We start from the raw sequence: 16,365 nt of genomic DNA, 5'->3' as shown, positions 1-16,365 counted from the left end.
ATTTATTGCTTGAAATATTGGTATATGCACCTCTTTAGGTTCCTTGAAATAGTATATTTTCATTTAAGTTTGAAACCAGCTATAAAAAGGGCAACAATGTCTTAATTATTTTTTTATTATGTAACATCACTTTGAGACACCTTTAAATCTATTGATCGCAATGAATATAACTTAGCTTGATACGACCACAACAAATAAAGAATATGCTTTATTCAAAGCAAAATCCAAAATGTAGAAGCTTCCAGACTTTGTCAAACACACTCTTCATGAACGAAGTCCGTTCTCACAAACTTAATAGCTTTGAGCATACATCTACCGATCAGGCAAGGAACTGGCTTTTTTTTCTTACCAGCAGAGGGCACTCATGAATACAAATATGCCTTGTTTAAATGAGTACGTGCTTGGAAATACCAAATCTAGGGTTTATTCCGGGTAAAGAGACCCAATAATTCTGTATCTCGTCTCTATGAGCTGTACCTTTATTTATGGTAATACACAGCTGGTGGAGAGACAACATTCATGGCATCACAGTAGGTGAACGAAGCACACGGTTACTGAGGGCATTAGTTGTTTGCATTCCTAAATCTTTTCTTTAAAAACTTTTCACTCTTGTCGCATCCCTTGTTGCCCTGGGGATGTAAGCCAACACATTTTTTTGCTCCCCAACCAAGGATTGGAAGAAGCATCTCCCTCCTTGCTAAATGAGCCTTGGATAAGTGAAGTCTATCCTGTGCGTCTGGGCCCTGCTGTCTAGAGTTCATCATGCAGTGCAAGGCTCAGGCTAGGTGTGATGACTCAAGAGTATCCCTTACCTCCATAATGCCTCAAGGTAGCGGTGAATGGAGGTCTTGCCTTTCCTTACCTGCCTGCACATCCCAAACAACCAAATTATTCCAAGGCAACAAGTGGGAGTCCCAGGTGCCAACCAGGGCCTCCCCTAAAATTGCTACTCGGCCTCAGAAAAGGTGGCTAGCTGAAGCCCATATCTTAAAGAGAGGGATGGAGGGAGGGTGCTACAAAGGTACACAAAGGTAAAAAAGAGCACAGAGTAGCCTTAAATGCCAGGAGAAGCCATGGCTATTTAAAGAGATATCATAGTGCTTTACCCTAAATGTATGGTGTGAATGCGGCTTGTGTGCGCACATACATACACAACCAATATCCACCATAAAACCACTCAGGTATGGTCTAGATGTTTTTTGCTGCTCTGATATCCCTACCAAAATGCCCTTTCAATGAGAACGATACATTGAAGCAGGCAGGGCCAATGGAGACCAAAGCAACTTTTTAGCTACACCTGAGCTGTAATACAACGGAAGTAAGTTTCCACATACAATGCTAACTCTCTTTCTCGTTGGATGGGTTCTCTTCCAAATGTGCTGTGGGGTGGTGGGTGGTTAGGGGCTTTTTTGATGTACAAAATAGCCCCTCCCATTCCATCTCCATTAATTTGTGTGTGTTTTTAAAGAACCCACTTCCGTTAATGACCTGGGGATGAGATTCAAAGCAATGTTCCACAGAGAGGACAGCTCATGTAGCACTTAACCTGCAGGAAATGAGCTGCACCCTTTTTTATTTTTTTACATTTACTGGGCAAAGTGCTAGCACTAAGTGAACAGGCGCAGCTCAGCTCAGAAAGCACTTAGTCGCACACAAGTTCTTCTGTCTTCCACAATCCTTTTCATTATTATTGTTATTTTTTAAATGGGCATGCTCAGCTACAGGAAGGTTTTTTTTTTGGTAAGAGCTTGCTTTCTCTCTGCATTATGGTTTAACTCTGCGCAGCAGCACAGCTCCTAATGAGCTTGATGTACCTGTGGCCAAGTTCCCTTTTCTGGTGCAGAAAGAGAGAAGCTGGGACTGTTTTTTTAAAGACAAATGCAGGGTTGCTGCCATAAAGGCCAAGGCTGTTTATGTACTGTACATGCATGCATTTTTATTTGGTCATTGCTAATGCCTAGCAGTCGTTCAAGTAAAAATTCAGTAAAACATAAAACATGCAGTTTTTGTTAAAAGCGTTAAAATACTACCAGCAGCTTTTAGGACATTTTGGAATGTTACAGTGGTGGGGAAACCATCAGAAGTTTGAAGAAGGTGGCATACCTTTTCTGAATCCTCCTTGAGTGATGGGAGAGGCTGATGAAGATCATTTTGAGCTCAGCACAGTGTTTTGTGTCTTACTTTTTGTCTTAACTGTGTGTTAGCCCCCTTCCTCTCATGGTTTCACTTTTCCATGGTTTCACTTTTCCAGGGTACAGGGGCTGCGCACGTCCACGCAAAGGGTGCCCCCCCTGTTTAATGTGGGGAGCGGTCATTCCTGGACCCGCAAGTAGCAGACATCCAAATGAGGTTCTCAGCAGATACCATGTTGCGTTAGAGGAAGAAGAAGTGCACACTGGTATCAGTTCCCCATCTCAGGAACTACAAAACATTCCTTTGCTTTTCTGTCTTCCAGGGAAAGCCAAGCAAAGAGAATAAATAAAAATAAAAATAAAAATCAGGGGGGGGATTAGTGTAGTGAATTCATTTATGTCTGATAATTTTCTCTTTGATTGGAACATATTTGTTAGCTGATCATTTGGTTGACTAGCATTTATTTCATTTCAATTCTTTTGTGATACTTAGTGCATACATAAAACTTAGACCCCTCATACCCTTAAATTTAGGATTGCAGACAGAATTCAAGGCAGGCACTTCCCACCATGTTTGCTCTGCTCAAACTCAGGACACAAGGGAGAAATGTGCTAAGAGGAAGGCACGCTTGGCAAATCCACACTGTGATCAACTCCCGCCCGGAAACCAATGTCCCCACTGTGGAGGGACGTGTGGATCCAGAATTGGCCCCCACAGTCACTTATGGACTCATTGTTAAAACTGTGTTTATGGAAGACAATCTTACTTGGTTACGAGTGCCCCCCAAAAGAAGAAGAAGAAGACCATCTGCTGCTGTTTCCGGGCTCCTCTACATAACCTATTTATTGATCAGTCATCCTGGCTTGCCTGCACAAAGCTTCAATGAAGGTTTGACTATGGCTATGTGCACTACTGGCTTGAAATGCAGCAAAATCTTTCCCCCTGCTGTGTTTCAAATAGTTTCCTTTATGTTGCTAGTCACACCAGAGAGAGAGAGAGAGGAGCGATGTCTCCATCTAATGCCCATTACCTGATTTGTTTCCTTGCACCAAACGCCAATCCACTGAAGCCGTCATCAGCACATGAGCTATGATCTGTGCATGTGCAATGCCTGTCTGATATGTATATACCTCACCGTAACTGCAGCTTCCGTTTTCTAATCAGATGAAAGTTGCTTTGAAGGAAAGCACATCAAATGGTTTCATTTCTCAAGAAGCCATGTGTACACTGCTTCAAACACCAGCAGTGGGAATGCGCTGGAGCTGGAGCTCATTGGAGGTTGGATGACCACCTGACAGGAAATATTTAGCTGTGATTCCTGCATTGCATGGGGTTGGAGTAGATGGCCTTTGGGGTCCCTTCCAACTCTATGATTCTATGGAGTAAGTAGTAATGCGTTCACAGCCTATGCACAGTCTTTATTGAGCATTCATTCTGATATGTTTTCAGGAAGTTTATATGACTGTGAGCATTTCATCCTGAATTCATCTTGGTCTGCTTGCAAGGTGGGTATCTCCTTGTTGACTATTCACCCCACACTTTTCAATGCATTTCCCTGGCACTTTTCTGTCTGCAAAAAGTCCTTTAAGAAAATCTCTTATCTTTCCAGAGTATAATATGGGGGGGGGGATCAAACACACAAATACAATATATAACAATGCAGCTATCTGGTATAAGAATTAAAAAGAGACCAGGAAGTAAGAATGATCATAATCATCAGAATATCTGCACAATAAAATCAAGCCCCTATATACCCGTACCATCTCTGAATCATGTCATTCCATGAGGAATGTTGGAGGATATGAAATTTCCAGGATCTGCTTGAATCCTTTATGCAGAATACTGACATTGTAGAGATCACACTGCTTTGTGGACCTTCCGTGTTTTGACTGTTTGAGTTGAAAAGACCTGTGAACTAATGGCCTAGAATCCCCAGGGACTGGTGTCTAATGACTTCATTTGCACTCTGCAACCCAACAGTTATCTACACTCATTGTTCTCCTGTGGTTTTAGGTGCTTTTGTAATGCTCAGATGCTTGTCATTATTTCCTGCTATGTCAGTTCAGTATGTCAAGTGCTATGTTGTCAAGCACTGACATGGGAAGGATTTTCTTTGAAGCGGAAGATCTGGATGAAAAATTCTCTTTTTTATGAAGATCATGTTGAATGTACTTAGTTAAAAAAAGAAAATCAAGGTAAGTTTCAAAAGAATTTAATTTTTCAGCCCTCTTCCTGTCAATAAACCTAGCTGGCACTAACCCTGACTGCCTTCTTCTTCCTGTTTAAAAAGGAGTTTACTGTTGCTAAGGCATAAAGCTTTTGTAGCCATTATAGACATATAAAAAAAATGACAATTTACAAATGGTAAGAGCTGTCAACAGGAAATATTTCATCAAGGTCCACTAAGTTATAACAAGGGAACAAATAATAATTCAGAAGGATAGAACAACCTTTAAGTCAAACTTGAAGGACACAGAAAAATGAAGGGATTGGATGCAGCTAAAGTAGAATTAAGACAAGAGTGGTTGGCATTAAACTTTCATCGGCGTTAACAGCAATGTTAGCTGTTACACTTTCATGTTGTTCCTAAGGAAAATCCTGAACACCTAGAATTTTCTTTTGGCTTTCCACAACATGCTGAAGAGGCAAGGCAGTTTTCATTTTTAGTGTTAACAATTAAACTGGAAGGGAGTTTTTTGAAAAAGCCACTCCCGACATCAGGAGGGGGGTGGGTTGCGGGCTCACGCCCACCATCATCCTTTTCGCCTTTTCGCCTTTTCGCCTCCTTCCAGGTTGGGTTTCAAATTTGAAGGGGCTTATTTCATAGATAAAGCCATGCCCATGGGATGCTCGATTGTCTGTGTAGCCTTTGAGACATTTAGTACATTCCTGGACTGGGCTTTGAAATTTAAAACCGGTTCTGAGGGGGTGGGGCATTATTTGGATGACTTTATTCTCATCGCAAGTAATGCACACGACTGCGCAACCCTGTTACACGCTTTCAAGTCCTTGGCCGAGGGGCTGGGTGTCCCTTTGGCTAACGAAAAAATGGAAGGCCCAGTCACAACTATGACCTACTTAGGCATTGAGCTTGACACAATTGCTCAAACATCACACTTTCCTTCTGAAAGAGCTTATTTCACAGCTATTCCACTAAGGAAGGTTACTCTTAAACAAATCCAATCCCTCTTAGGTTTGCCTGTCGAGTGGTTTCCCCAGGCCGCCCCTTCTGCGGGCGACTGGCGAAATTGTCAGCAGGCTTACCGGCACCACACCATAGGGTGCGTCTCTCTAAAGCAGTAAAATCAGATCTCCGGGTCTGGTTGGAATTTTTGGACGAATATAACGGCATCTCTCTTTGGCAAGATAGCATGGCTATTCAGGCAGATTTTCAGGTGCATTCCGATGCAGCAGGTTCCTTGGGATTCGGCGTCTACTTCAGAGGTCAGTGGTGTGCGCAGCGGTGGCCTTCATCGTGGCAGGGTAAACCTATACTGCGGGATATAACATTCTTAGAATTTTTCGACATTGTAGTGGCAATTCATTTATGGACTGAGCAGTTCAAAGACCACAGGGTCTGCTTTTGGACGGACAACCAGGCAGTGGTTTCAGTCTTAAATAAACAATCCTCCCGGTCTCCAAGGGTGGCCGCTCTTTTGCAGCTCTCACTTCCATACATCACTACTGGGAAAACCATGGCTTTAACTATACGGACCTTTGTTGGCAAGGTGATGTCTCTGCTTTTTAAGACACTCTAAGTTTGCTGTCGCCTTTCTTCCAAGGAGCAGGCGTCTCTTAATTTCGTGACTGCTGTCACCATCTGCAGTGATCATGGAGCCTAAGAAAGTAAAATCTCTCACTGCCTCTATTTTCCCCCCTTCTATTTGCCAGGAGGTGATGGGACCAGTGGCCATGATCTTCGTTTTTTTGATGTTGAGCTTCAGACCATATTTTGCGCTCTCCTCTTTCACCCTCATTAAAAGGTTCTTTAATTCCTCCTCACTTTCTGCCATCAAGGTTGTGTCATCTGCATATCTGAGGTTGTTGATATTTCTTCCGGCAATCTTAATTTCAGCTTGGGATTCATCCAGCCCAGCCTTTCGCATGATGAATTCTGCATATAAGTTAAATAAGCAGGGAGACAATATGCAGCCTTGCTGTACTCCTTTCCCAATTTTGAACCAATAAGTTGTTCCATATCCAGTTCTAACTGTAGCTTCTTGTCCCACATAGAGATTTCTCAGGAGACAGATGAGGTGATCAGGCACTCCCATTTCTTTAAGAACTTGCCATAGTTTGCTGTGGTCAACACAGTCAAAGGCTTTTGCATAGTCAATGAAGCAGAAGTAGATGTCTTTCTGGAACTCTCTAGCTTTCTCCATAATCCAGCGCATGTTTGAAATTTGGTCTCTGGTTCCTCTGCCTCTTCTAAATCCAGCTTGCACTTCTGGGAGTTCTCGGTCCACATACTGCTTGAGCCTTCCTTGTAGAATTTTAAGCATAACCTTGCTAGCATGTGAAATGAGTGCAATTGTGCGGTAGTTGGAGCATTCTTTGGCGCTGCCCTTCTTTGGGATTGGGATGTAGACTGATCTTCTCCAATCCTCTGGCCACTGCTGAGTTTTCCAAACTTGCTGGCATATTGAGTGTAGCACCTTAACAGCATCAGCGTTTAAAATTTTAAATAGTTCAGCTGGAATATCATCACTTCCACTGGCCTTGTTATTAGCAGTGCTTTCTAAGGCCCATTTGACTTCACTCTCCAGGATGTCTGGCTCAAGGTCAGCAACCACACTACCTGGGGTGTACGAGCCATCCATTTCTTTCTGGTATAGTTCCTCTTCTTGATGTCTTCTGCTTCTGTTAGGTCCTTTCCACTTTTGTCTTTTATTATGGTAATCTTTGTACGAAATGTTCCTTTCATATCTCCAATTTTCTTGAACAGATCTCTGGTTTTCCCCATTCTATTGTTTTCCTCTATTTCTTTACATTGCTCGTTTAAGAAGGCCTTCTTGTCTCTCCTTGCTATTCTTTGGAAATCTGCATTCAATTTCCTGTATCTTTCACTATCTCCCTCGCATTTTGCTTGCCTTCTCTCCCCCACTATTTGTAAGGCCTTGTTGGACAGCCACTTTGCTTTCTTGCATTTCCTTTTCGTTGGGATGGTTTTAGTTGCTGCCTCCTGTATAATGTTACGAGCCTCCATCCATAGTTCTTCAGGCACTCTGTCCACCAAATCTAAATCCTTAAAGCTGTTCCTCACTTCCACTGTGTATTCATAAGGGATTTGACTTAGATTGCATCTTACCGGCCCAGTGGTTTTTCCTACTTTCTTCAGTTTAAGCTTGAATTTTGCTATAAGAAGCTCATGATCTGAGCCACAGTCAGCTCCAGATCTTGTTTTTGCTGACTGTATAGAGCTTCTCCATCTTTGGCTCCATCTTTCTCAAAGGCATTTATTACACTCCGGCAAGTTTTGCTAAGAAAAATCCTAACCCACTCCATCTCTAGTTTGTAGTATTCTTCAACTGTTGGGTTGTCAAAACTCTTAGAAAGGGACAAAACCCCACAAGAGTCTCTGGTACGCTTGGAGTCTTCCAACCAGGGATCATGTTCTGGCTCCCAGCTCTCCAACTCCAAGAAGCAGAAGAAATACTTTGCCAAGTCAGGTTCTTTTGGGCCTGGATGATGAATAAAGCCAGCCCTGGCCATATTTCCAGGAGTACACTTGCAGTTCTTTTAAAAGGCCAGCATGCAAAGGTTCTCAAGCAATTCTCTTACTCATGCATCTCTCTAAATTCAAGCAGGCACTTGGAGTTTGAGTTCGTCTCACACAGGAAAGCCTCCATTTTAGAAACCGATTCTGTGACTTCTTAGCCAAGCTCACACATTTGTAAGAAATTCAAGAGCCAATATGAGCAATGGGAGAAGAAGGGGAACAACCAAATAATACACAACATTTTCAGGTTCCATGGCATAGTTTTAAATCGGCAAAGGGCTTATCCACAAGGCAGTTTGATGTAGATAAGCAGCTACTAATGTCATTTTTTTTCTGTTTAATTGTAAATATATAGCAGAATACATCAGAATTGTAACCCCCCCAGTAATAACAGTACAGCATTTCTCCCCTTCCCTTTTCTTCCCATAGCAACAGGAACGACAATGTGATTGTGATGTTTCGGTAGCAATATTATCCAGAGTGTTTACAGCTCCATCTGGGAGTCTTTGGGAGACGTAGCAAGATGATATTATAGATGACTTGCAACTTATGTGCATTTTACTTGTGTTCATCCAGCTTCCTGTACTTAGCAGTTTTCATCTTTTTTTAGGGGGGGCAGGCATCCGGGGAGAAAGACTTTGGCAACCCCACCTGCCCTTGAACCCAATGCCGCTGAGTGAAACAGCCCTTATGACTCCTGCTGTTCCTGCAGAGATGGGGGCCAACGCAGATTTATATTATCTAAGTAAATGATGAGAAAGTCAAAGAATACAATGGAAGACGCAAGAAGATGAAAGATTAAATGCGACAGATATTTTACCCATTTGTCAATTCCAAGTTCTTAGTCTTGGTAGTTGAAAAGGTGTTCTTTAAATGACATTTTACACCTCAGGCTTAATTGCTTATCACAGCTGATTCCTTTAAGTACACTCAAATCATTTTCTGCATTAAAACGGTTGGCACCTTTCCCACTTTGACATGGAATAAAGTAACCAAGTTTAATTATTGTTTTGAAAAATTACAAGCTGTAAAGAGAGAAAAATTGCCTGACCAAATTTATTAGTGAGAAGTTTTAATTTAATTTTTTTAACTCTTTATTTGTTCAATAAACCACCCCAGGCTTGCTTTAGGATGCATATCTCTTTCAAATGAACAGAAGTGGCAAACAACTTCATGGATCATTCCTTGCCTGGAAAGGGGAAGCATTATCCCAGTTGCCACGATACGCCTTCCCCCAGAGGAAGCGGGGTTGTGGCCAGGTGATCATGATGGAACCAGCAATGACTGTGCAATGGTGTCCGTAGTGTTTTGACACATTTTAGCTTTTGTATGTTTTAAAGTAGGATTGTTATTTTTTCTTGATTTTACTGCTATGTTTTTTTTTGGTAAACCACTATGCAGGTTTTTTAAAATAAATTTTATTAAATAAATAATAATAATAATAATAGTAATTTATTATTTGTACCCCGCCCATCTGGCTGGGTTTCCCCAGCCACTCTGGGCGGCTTCCACAGAAACCAAAAAAACATTAAAATATCATACATTAAAAGCTTCCCTGAATAGGGCCGCCTTAAGATGTTTTCTGAATGTCAGGTAGTTTTCCATCACCTTGACATCCGATGGGAGGGCATTCCACAGGGCGGGCGCCACCACCGAAAAGGCCCTCTGCCTGGTTCCCTGTAGCTTCGCTTCTCGCAATGAGGGAACCGCCAGAAGGCCCTCGGCGCTGGACCTCAGTGTCCGGGCAGAACGATGGGGGTGGAGACGCTCCTTCAGGTATACTGGGCCGAAGCCGTTTAGGGCTTTAAAGGTCAACACCAACACTTTGAATTGTGCTCGGAAACGTACTGGGAGCCAATGTAGGTCTTTCAAGACCGGTGTTATGTGGTCTCGGCGGCCGCCCCCAGTCACCAGTCTAGCTGCCGCATTCTGGATTAGTTGTAGTTTCCGAGTCACCTTCAAAGGTAGCCCCACGTAGAGCGCATTGCAGTAGTCCAAGCGGGAGATAACTAGAGCATGCACCACTCTGGCCAGACAGTCAGCGGGCAGGTAGGGTCTCAGCCTGCGTACCAGGTGGAGTTGGTAGACAGCTGCCCTGGATACAGAATTGACCTGTGCCTCCATGGACAGCTGTGAGTCCAAAATGACTCCCAGGCTACGCACCTGGTCCTTCAGGGGCACAGTTACCCCATTCAGGACCAGGGAGTCCTCCACACCAGCCCGCCCCCTGTCCCCCAAAAACAGTACTTCTGTCTTGTCAGGATTCAACTTCAATCCATTCGCCGCCATCCATCCTCCAACCGCCTCCAGGCACTCACACAGGACCTTCACCGCCTTCACTGGTTCTGATTTGAAAGAAAGGTAGAGCTGGGTATCATCTGCATATTGATGGACACCCAGTCCAAACCCCCTGATGATCTCTCCCAGCGGCTTCATATAGATGTTAAAAAGCATGGGGGAGAGGACGGAACCCTGAGGCACCCCACAAGTGAGGGCCCAAGGGTCTGAACACTCATCCCCCACCACCACTTTCTGAACACGGCCCAGGAGAAAGGAGCGAAACCACTGTATAACAGTGCCCCCAGCTCCCAACCCCTCTAGACGGTCCAGAAGGATGTTATGGTCGATTGTATCAAAGGCCGCTGAGAGATCCAGCAGAACTAGGAAACAACTCTCACCTTTGTCCCTAGCTCGCCGGAGATCATCAACCAGTGCGACCAAGGCAGTTTCAGTCCCATGATGAGGCCTGAACCCTGATTGGAAGGGATCCAAATGGTCCGCATCCTCCAGGCGTGCCTGGAGTTGTTCAGCAACCACACGCTCAATCACCTTGCCCAAGAATGGAAGATTTGAGACTGGGCGATAGTTGGCCATACTGGCCGGGTCTAAAGATGGTTTTTTAAGAAGCGGTTTAATGACCGCCTCTTTCAGCGGATCTGGGAATGTTCCCTCACAGAGGGAAGCATTCACCACCCCGCAGAGCCCATCGCCCAGCCCTTCCCGGCTAGCTTTTATAAGCCAGGATGGGCAAGGATCAAGGAGACAGGTGGTTGGTTTCACTCGTCCAAGCAGCCTGTCCACATCCTCGGGGGTAACGGATTGAAATTGATTCCATGCAACTTGACCAGACAGGGCTCTAGCACTCTCCCGCCCCGGCCCTGCTCCCACGGTGGTGTCTAGCTCCTTCCGAATATGAGTGATTTTATCTGCAAAAAACGTTGCAAAATCGTTGCAGGAGATCTTGGGGTCTTTACAAGGCCCCGATGGTAAAGGTGGTTCCGTTAAGTTGCGGACCACCTGAAAGAGTCTCCTGCTACTATTTTCTGCAGATGCAATAGAGGCGGTGAAGAAAGTCTTCTTCGCCGTCGCTATCGCCACTTGGTAGGCTCGACGTTGAGCTCTAACCTGTGTCCGGTCAGATTCGGAGTGAGTTTTCTGCCACCGACGCTCTAGCCGTCTCAGCGATTGTTTCATCGCCCTCAGCTCCGAAGAAAACCACGGGGCTGTCCGGGCTCCATGCAATCGGAGAGGGCGCTTCGGAGCCAGACAGTCGATAGCCCTGGTTAACTCCGCATTCCAGCGGGCCACCAGGGAGTCAGCTGAAAGGCCATCAACATGGGATAAAGCATCCCCTACCACTCTCTGGAAACCATTTGGATCCATTAAGTGGCGGGGGCGGACCATCCGAATTGGTCCCACCTCCCTGCAGAGGGGAAGGGTCGCGGAGAAGTCCAGTTGCACCAGGAAGTGATCTGACCATGGCACTTCTTTGGTTTCATTTTTACTTAGTGTCAGATCACCCACGTCGCTAGAGGTGAATACCAGGTCTAAGGCATGTCCATGACTATGAGTTGGGCCCAACTTATTCAGGGACAGCCCCATGGAGGCCATGCTTTCCACGAAGTCCCGAGCGGCCCCTTGTAAGGTCGTGTCGGCGTGGATGTTAAAATCCCCCAGGACAACCAAACTAGGTGTCTCCAGGAGAACATCCGCCACGACCTGAAGCAGCTCGGACAGGGAATCCTTGGTGCAGCGGGGAGGTCGGTACACCAAAAGGAATCCTGTACTGCCCCTATTGCCCAACTTCCAGAACATGCACTCAGAAAACTGGGTCTTCCCAGTAGGACGCCTGGTGCAGACTAATGACTTTCTAAAAATCACTGCAACCCCCCCTCCCCGCCCACATGACCTGGGTTGCTGTGCGTAAGAGAAACCTGGTGGGCAGGCGGCAGCAAGGACAGGCCCATCTGTCTCATTCAACCAGGTCTCTGTCACACAAGCCAGGTCAAATCCTCCATCCACAATCAGGTCGTGGATGGCAGTGGTTTTATTCACCATTGACCTGGCATTACACAGCAACACCTTCAGGTTATGTGGGTTTCCCCTGTTGATTCCAGTATCCATCTGGTCAAGGCCAGACCCGGAGGCAGGGATAGTCTTCAAACAACGACTAAACCTGCCTCCTCGGTAATGACATGGTCTGGTCTTAGCGTAACTCCGCCTCCTGCCCATGATCACCGAGATCGGATGTCCCAGTGCTTCCCGCCCTGTGGAACTTGTCCCAGCCATCGTGTTGGCTGGGGCCTCACTCCCAGGCAGCCCTGATCCCACCCCTTAAAAACAAAACACAAACTATACAGAACCAATAAAACAACAGAAAACAAAAACAGAACAATTACACTAAAATTAATCCCCAACCAAATATCCATTACACCCACCCACCCCCAGCAAGAGAAAAAAGGGAAAAAAAAGAAATACAAATTTAAATTGCCACCGACTGCTTGAGGACATTTTAAAACACATTGGAACAGGGAAGCAATTGCAGAACACTTCCCAGCTTCCCCAAAAGTTTGTTCCAAATAAGGGCCTGGGCCACGCCCCCTGGGCCAGTTGGAGAAGGCCCTGGAAGGGAGCAGGCCCTGCAGTCCTCACCCAGCCGATGGTCCGAGGCTTCCCTGCAGCAGGAGTCCCTTTATAGCCGGGAGAAAGGGCCTGGGCCACGCCCCCTGGGCCAGTTGGAGAAGGCCCTGGAAGGGAGCAGGCCCTGCAGTCCTCACCCAGCCGATGGTCCGAGGCTTCCCTGCAGCAGGAGTCCCTTTATAGCCGGGAGAAAGGGCCTGGGCCACGCCCCCTGGGCCAGTTGGAGAAGGCCCTGGAAGGGAGCAGGCCCTGCAGTCCTCACCCAGCCGATGGTCCGAGGCTTCCCTGCAGCAGGAGTCCCTTTATAGCTGGGAGAAAGGGCCTGGGCCACGCCCCCTGGGCCAGTTGGAGAAGGCCCTGGAAGGGAGCAGGCCCTGCAGTCCTCACCCAGCCGATGGTCCGAGGCTTCCCTGCAGCAGGAGTCCCTTTATAGCCGGGAGAAAGGGCCTGGGCCACGCCCCCTGGGCCAGTTGGAGAAGGCCCTGGAAGGGAGCAGGCCCTGCAGTCCTCACCCAGCCGATGGTCCGAGGCTTCCCTGCAGCAGGAGTCCCTTTATAGCCGGGAGAAAGGGCCTGGGCCACGCCCCCTGGGCCAGTTGGAAAAGGCCCTGGAAGGGAGCAGGCCCTGCAGTCCTCACCCAGCCGATGGTCCGAGGCTTCCCTGCAGCAGGAGTCCCTTTATAGCCGGGAGAAAGGGCCTGGGCCACGCCCCCTGGGCCAGTTGGAGAAGGCCCTGGAAGGGAGCAGGCCCTGCAGTCCTCACCCAGCCGATGGTCCGAGGCTTCCCTGCAGCAGGAGTCCCTTTATAGCCGGGAGAAAGGGCCTGGGCCACGCCCCCTGGGCCAGTTGGAGAAGGCCCTGGAAGGGAGCAGGCCCTGCAGTCCTCACCCAGCCGATAAACAATAAATATAAATAAAACAACACAAGCCAAAACACAATCCATCCTGTAGATTTAAATATCTGTCCATAGTCACTTTCTTATTATCAGAGGCCCAGAATCCACATTCCTTTGTAAGAAAATATGAAATAAAGTCAAACCATTTTTGCAGGCAATATATATATATATATATATATTTCAATGTGTGTGTGTGGGGAGGTGACAAGAAATTTTCTGCACCGGGTACCACCTGACCTTGCTACGCCATTGGCCAGCACACTTGCAAAGGTAAGCAGGGTCCAGTGTGGTTTCATATTGGATGGGGGACCATGTGTTGGGATTCCTGCATTGAAGAGGGTTAGTCTTGATGACCCTCAGGGTCCCTTCCAATTCTACAATTCTATGATTCTAACTAGAGAAAGAATAAGGAAGGCACCTGCAGTATATGATCACAGCAGCCAGATTGTTGCATGCATGAAGATGGATGGACTTATTACCTACAATGGAAGAATGGTTATTGAAATAAATGGATTTGGCTGAGATAGTGAAGTTGATATGCTTAATTACAGAAAAATCACTGTTGACATTTATTAATGATGGGAAACCCATTTTTGCACAAAAAGGAATGAACTCGTGATAATCTGGGTTCGAAGACCCGGGGGGGGGGGAGGTTGGTTTATCGAAAGTAGAAGAATTGGGTGTTAATATGAAGTAAGTTTTGCACAAGTTTTAAAGTTGATAAATGAAGAATCAGAAGTCTTTTCTTCTGTTTCTTTTCTTTTCTTTTTTATGTTTTAAAAATGCTTGATATCTGACATTGATTTCTATATATTGTGTTTTCTTTGTTTTTCAAGCTTTCATAAAAATAGCCTTTGAAACCAGCTGGTACAGTGGTCAGAAGACTTGTCTTCGTGTCCACAGAATGGAGAATAAAAGTTTGTCCAACGAATCCCTGGGTGCAATCACAAAGACCTCTGGCTCCCAGCTGGCTGAGCCTTCTCATTTCCAGCTCACTTTGACGCCCTCTGTTCCCAGAGCTACCATTGGAAGAGCTGCTCCCCTTAGCCAGGAAGAGTCGGGGTCCCAGCAGCCTTCCCAGCAGGTCTCCCACACTTCCTCCTCCTTGGGCAGTGCTCCATTGCAGGTCCCCGAGCAGCTTTCCAAAGAAAGGTCCCAGTATTTTTGTTTCATCCAACATTTGATCCCCAGAGTCACCAGAAGCGAAGAAAGGGCAACTCCCAGGGAGGCTGTGATATCAGTGGCGTAGCGTGGGGGGTGCAGGGGGGGCGGCCGCACCAGGCGCAACATCTGGGGGGGCGCACTCGCAGCTCTCTGCCCCTACCTGGCTCACTCTCTCTCATCTGGGGGGGCCGCAAATTACTTGCCTTGCCCCGGGTGCTGACAACCCACGCTACGCCACTGCGTGATATGCTCTGGCATCCACCAAAGAGCTTCCTCCCAGGTTGAAGAATGGCTGTCTCTCAGGGAGGGCTCATCACGCCTTGGCATGTCAGTGTTTCATTCTCCATCGCTGGATCATGTGATCCTGTTTACATTCCATACGGTTGTATGTGTGGGAACAGCAGTAAGTCTGTGAGAACTTCTGCCCTTTGTTCTCTCACTCTCTTCTGCGAGACTGTCTGTGTGAGAAGATGCAGCTTACCGCTCGTCATGATACTTTGGTTTATTTTTCTGTAAATAAAGACTCTGATGCGACATTTCCAATGCAACTGTTTTTGCTGTACTCTGCTAAGCGTGCTCACATCTATGGATGTGGGTCACAGTGTTTTACAGGACTACGGCCAGAAAATGTCCTGTTATGGCAATGGCCAAAGTGCTTCCCTCCCAGGGTGAGAAAATCCATCTCTGGATGAGGTTTCTTCTTCCCAGTGCACCGCCCAGGGAATGGGTCGCAAGCGTGCTGCGACATTCTCTAGCCTGCAGTCTGGAAGTAGGAAAAGTGTGCTCAGCTTTGAGGGCATGTCTTTGGAGAGTGCTCTCCAGGGGACTGAGGCTGTTTCCTCTGCCTCTAAGTCTCCAGAGGGGTCTGTTCCAGCTCCGAGCACAGCTGATCTGGTTAAAGTCAGCCAGGGTCAAGGCCATGATTGAAGAAATGCAGTGTGATACAGGATTGTCACAACTTCTCCTCAGGCAAGGTCAGAAGGGTGGGTGGAGGATGGAGTTGATGAAGTTGTACCACCTGACCTTGCTACACCACTGCCTACACCATCATCATAGTTGCAACAGTGGCGGCGGAAGCAGAGCAACTGGCTGCCTTGGGCATCGAGGGATCATTGCACTTGGGGGACTCCTTCTCTCAATGTGCCTCCCCCCCCCAGTTTTGTATGCTGCTTTGAATACAAAATATCCCATGTTGCCTAACCTTGCTTTCTCCATCATTTTTTGTTGGGTTGATTCCGTGGCTGTATTTCCAGTGACAAAAGTATGTGGCCATTGTAGTGAAAACATGGAAATTCTTCATTTAAGTCCTTGCAGGAACACTTCTGCCCTTGGAGATGGCCCAGCTTATGGGACTGGGAGGCGGTAAAAGCAGCACAAATTACTACAGGTGGAGGCTGTTGAGGCATGAAGCCTTGCTTACCCAGGGTGGGTATAAATAATAGGACTGGGCCAGAGGGGGCCTGGATATGGGGCAAAGCTGCCATATTGCAAGCCAGACAAAAGATCCGCTGTTCCTCAGGCTCTTGCAGCTGTGA

The 16,365-nt window shown here is 46.6% G+C and overlaps 1 pseudogene across 1 annotated transcript in view; it reads right to left on the bottom strand.

Moving 5' to 3' along the window:
• The window catches only part of LOC309542042 (general transcription factor IIF subunit 1 pseudogene), a 213,901-nt pseudogene that overhangs the window by 165,040 nt on the left and 32,496 nt on the right, over positions 1-16,365 (bottom strand). The gene's annotated exons all lie outside the window — the stretch shown is intronic.

The sequence above is a fragment of the Podarcis vaucheri genome, assembly GCF_965113315.1.
Source record: "Podarcis vaucheri genome assembly, chromosome: 10".
Classification (NCBI taxonomy): Eukaryota; Metazoa; Chordata; class Lepidosauria; order Squamata; family Lacertidae; genus Podarcis; species Podarcis vaucheri.
Note: the sequence above shows the minus strand (reverse complement) of the source record. Positions and strands in the feature narration are given on the sequence as shown.